Source organism: Macadamia integrifolia, unplaced genomic scaffold, assembly GCF_013358625.1.
Source record: "Macadamia integrifolia cultivar HAES 741 unplaced genomic scaffold, SCU_Mint_v3 scaffold215, whole genome shotgun sequence".
NCBI classification, from domain to species: domain Eukaryota; kingdom Viridiplantae; phylum Streptophyta; class Magnoliopsida; order Proteales; family Proteaceae; genus Macadamia; species Macadamia integrifolia.
In genome coordinates this window covers 291,139-296,151 of record NW_024868541.1, presented here as the reverse complement: position 1 = coordinate 296,151, position 5,013 = coordinate 291,139, and the positions used below count along the sequence as shown (strand labels likewise).

Genomic DNA, 5,013 nt, shown 5'->3' with positions numbered 1-5,013 from the left:
CAAAAAAAAAAAAAAAAAAAAAAAGAAAAAAAAAAAAAAAAACAAACCCAAAAAAAAACAAACCCAAAAAAAAATAAAATAAAATAAAATAAAAACAAAAGTTTTACTATCCATTCTTTTGTGCTTGTCTTACTCTAGTTGTGGGTAGTTTTCTGTTGCATGAGTGTTAGGTAGGTACGTAATGAAGAGATCCAACAAGTAGTGACCCTATACATTTGCTCTCTTTAAAATCTTTCAATATAGGAGACCAACATCAAAATCCTTCATCTAAACCTATGAAAGATAGGTTCTACCTTGCTAGAACAGCCCAACCTTCCTGCATAGTTCTACCACAAGCTCAGGGCAATACTTTTGAACTCAAATCTCAATACATCACTATGTTGCCCCATTTCTATGGGTTGATCTCTGAGGATGCATACCTATTTCTAAGGGAATTTGAAGAGGTATGTGTTCTAATTAAGATCCAACAACTTTTTAATGATGTTGTTAAGCTTAGGTTTATCACTTTTGCATTGAAAGACTAAGCTAAGAAGTGATCGAATGGGTTACCCACAAGTTCCATAACCTCATGGGAACAGTTCATAGTTGTCTTCCTTAAGAAAATTTTCCCAACTCATAAGACCAATAAGCTTAGAAGTGATATCTTTCAGTTTAGGCAAAAGCCTAGTGAGTCATTTTCCAAACTTATGGAGAGATTCAAGAATCTACTTCAAGAATGCCCTCACCATGGCCTAGGCTTATGGCATTTAGGTCAAATAATTTATAAGGCTATTGATTACCCAACTAAACAAATGATAGAGTCTATGTGCCCTGAGGGATTCACATCCTTTACAGATGAAGGAAAGACATGGGAATTCTTACTTGACTTAGCTAACAAAACCCATGAGTGAGAATCAACCCAAGAGAGTGAAAGAACCATAGGAGGGAAAGGATATTTTATGGATGGGATAGTAGCCAAGGAAGCCATTTGGATAGCCTAATCAAGAAGATTAAGACTATTGTTCCTAGATAGCCATCATCAGTCAATTTGGTTAAGATGTGTGCTTGGTGCCAGTCCCTTGAATATGTCATAGAAGAATGCCCCAACACCTCTGAGGGCACTTCTAATGATAGTGTTAATGCCTTATACTAGAATAATCCATATAGTAACACCTACAATCCAGGATGGAGAAATCACCCAAATTTCTCATAGAATCAGGGCAACCAAGGCAGGCCTTCCAATTTTCATAATCAAGGTCAACCTAGACCCCAGAGGCTTCCCTTTGCATAACAATATTTTTCTCAAAATACTTTTCCTAGGCCAAATGTAGGACCTCAGGCTAGTTTTCCTAGGGCCCCTCTCTATCATCTTATCAGCAACCCCCTGGGTTTATCAACATTGGAGAGGCAAGTAGAATAAGTGACTTGGAAAAAATTATGGCCATCCTCATGACAAGCCATCAAATCTTACGAGAGAACTCACCCAAGTTGTCTCAATTATACGTGAGAGGGAGAAGGAAACTTTACCCAGTCAACCAGAGCCTAACCCTAGGCATCATCAGCCTATTAGTTCACAAGCACCAACTAATGCACCATTGAATATAGTACAAGGTCAGACCCAACAAGGGCTCTCTAACTAATATAATGTTGTTTATACCCTTAGGAGTGGTAGAGAGTACCAACGGAGTGTTTCTAAATCTTTCCCATCTATTACTTCTATTAACTCTCCTTCAGTTGAGGACACAAGTGTGCCTCTTGTTCTAGGTTCGTCTGGTGAACATAAAGATTCTTCTAAAACTAAATATGATTTGGTTGAGGAAATAAAAAATGATTCTTCTAGAAAAGGGTAAATCCCTAACAATCCTTATGTTCCTCCTGTCCCATTTCCTAATCGCTTGGTAAAATAAAAGAATACTGCTTCCATGGATAAAATTTTACAAGTTTTCAAAAAGGTAGAAGTGAACATCCCTCTTTTGGATGCCATATGTCAGATCCCTACCTATGCAAAGGTACTGAAAGATTTGTGTACTCATAAACGTATCACTAGTGTGCCCAAAAAGGCATTCTTGGCAGGTAACATTAGTTCCATAATTACTCAGCCTATAGTAGCCAAGTATAAGGATCCAGGGTGCCCTACCGTAGCTTGTGTCATAGGCAACACCTATATTGAGCATGCCTTACTTGACCTTGGCGCAAGTGTAAATCTTTTACCTTATCTTGTGTACAAGCAACTAGGATTGGGTGAATTGAAAGCCAATGAAACTACTCTTCAGCTGGCAAATAGGTCCGTTAAGATTCCTAAAGGGATGGTTAAGGATGTCTTACTAAAGGTGGGAGAATTTATTTTCCCTGTTGATTTCATTGTGTTAGATACCAAGCCCTTCTCAACCAAGGATGAGATCCCAATAATTTTAGGAAGACCATTAATCAACTGTCGGAATGGTTTCCTAATGTTATCTTTTGGCAACCAAACTATTGAGTTTAACATGTTTAGGATAGGCAAGCAACCACATATGGAAGAAGAGATTAATATGCTTGAGGATTTTTTAGATTTTTTTGATGATTTAATGACCTACTTTGATATTAATTTTGATTCAGAATTCCAAGAGTATATGGATGAGTTGGATGATGATAGTGAATTTTTTTTTTTTCTGAAGTCTTGAGTTTTCACATACCTGTGGAGCCCTTAGGACTGCTTTCCAATTTTAATCCCAAACCTTCCATAGTTGAGCCCCCTAATCTAGATCTTAAGGAGTTGCCATCTAATTTGAGGTATGCTTTCCTATAATAATTTCTTCAAATTTGACTTCTAGTCAAGAATAAGAGTTAATTAAAGTGTTAAAAGATAATAAGGAAGTCTTAGGTTGGACCATGGCTGATATCAAGGGTATAAGCCCTTCAATTATGCAACATCATATATATCTTATGGAAGATTCCAAACCATCCATGGAATCCCAAAGAAGAGCTAACCCAATGATAATGGAAGCCATTAAGAAAGAGATCCTAAAGTGCTTGGATCATAGAATAATTTATCCTATTTGTGACAGCCAATGAGTAAGCCCAGTTCACGTAGTGCCTAAGAAGTCTGGCGTGACTGTAGTTCCCAATGCCAATAATGAACTAATTCCAACCTATGTCCAATCATGGTGGAGAGTGTGTATAGACTATAGGAAACTTAATGTGGCAACTTGGAAGGACAACTTTCCATTACCATTCATTGATAATATTATTGTTTTCTTGATGGATGTTAGAGAGGTTAGCGGGATATAAATATTATTGTTTTCTTGATGGATGTTCCCACTATAATCAGATCCCAATTGCTTTAGAGGACGAACATAAGACCACTTTTATATGCCCATGTGGAACATTTGCTTATATGCCCTTTGGGCTTTGCAATGCTCCTGCTACGTTCCAATGATGCATGATGAGCATCTTTTTTGACATGATAGAAAAATTTTTAGAAGAATTTATGGATGATTTTTCAATTCATGAGAATTCCTATTCTGAATTTCTTCATCATCTTTCTCTAGTTTTGAAAAGGTGCATATCTAAGAATTTGATTTTGAATTGGGAGAAAGCCATTTTATGGTTAAATCTGGTATTGTTTTAGGCCATGTAATATCCAAGGAGCGAATTAAAGTAGATAGAGCCAAAGTGGATTTAATTCATAATTTACCACATCCTCAATCTATTAAGGATGTCCAGTCTTTTTTAGGGCATGCAGGCTTCTACAGAAGGTTTATTAAGAACTTTAGTTAGTTAGCCCGACCTCTCACTTCGTTACTTGCTAAAGATCAAACTTTTAAGTTTTCTAAAGAGTGCCTAGAATCCTTCAAGCAACTTAAGAAGGAGTTGACTAATGCACCCATTGTTCAATCACTTGTTTGGATTGAACCTTTTAAATTGATGTGTGATGCTTCAGATTTTGCCATAGGAGTGGTTTTGAGTCAAAGGATTAGTAAGTTGCCCACTATCATTTACTATACTAGTAGGACCTTAAATGATGCACAACTCAATTATATAACCACTGAAAAAAAATTTTAGTTGTTGTGTTTGCATTAGAAAAGTTTCGATCTTACTTAGTTGGTTCACATATGGTGGTATATATTGATCATTCTGCTCTTAGATACCTTTTCAGAAGAAGGATGCCAAAGCCCGTCTCATTAGGTGGGTTTTATTTTTAAAAGAGTTTGATTTTGAAATTAGGGATAAGAAGGCAGTTGAATACCTAGTCATAGACCATTTATCCCGGCTTTCCAATTCCTTGACTGTTGATTCTCCAGTCAACGAGAACTTTCCAGATGAACAATTATTTGCAGTGTCCAGTGAATCATGGTTTGCTGACATTGTTAACTTCTTAGTTTCAGGTGTGACTCCGAATCACTAGTCCACCCAAGATAAGTATAGGTTTCATTCCCAAGTTAAGTACTTTTTCTGGGATGATCCTTATTTGTTTAAGATATGTCTGGATCAGATTATCTGACAATGTGCTCCTGATCATGAGCAGCATTCCATTCTCTCTTTTTATCATGATCATACATGTGGTGGACACTTTGGACCTAAGAAGACTGTCACAAAGGTTATGCAATGCGGATTTTATTGGCCCACTCTTTTTAGAGATGCTTTTGATTTTTGCAAGGCTTGTCTCGCCGGCCAGTCTTTTGGCCGTATCAATAAGAGAAACATGATACCTCTCAACCCTATTTTGATAGTTGAGATCTTTGATGTATGAGGCATTGATTTCATGGGACAATTCCCTAATTCCTTTGGAAATTTGTATATACTTTTGGCCATTGATTATGTTTCTAAATGGATAGAGGCCATACTTTGTAAATCTAATGACTATAAAGTGGTGGTCCAGTTTCTCAAAGAGAACATTTTTTTTTCTGCTTTGGTGCACCACGTGCAATAATTAGTGATAAGGATACTCATTTTTGTAATCGGCCTTTTGAGGCCTTAATGAAAAAGTATGAGATCACCCATAAGTTATCTACCCCTTATCACCCCCAAACTAGTGGCCAAGTGGAGGTGTTT

At 36.9% G+C, this 5,013-nt stretch overlaps 1 non-coding gene across 1 annotated transcript; it reads right to left on the bottom strand.

Moving 5' to 3' along the window:
- Positions 1-626: 626 nt before the first annotated feature.
- Positions 627-733, bottom strand: LOC122065906. Its single transcript, XR_006136153.1, has one exon. It is a non-coding gene; the product is annotated as a small nucleolar RNA R71 (small nucleolar RNA).
- Between the last annotated feature and the right edge of the window lie 4,280 nt (positions 734-5,013).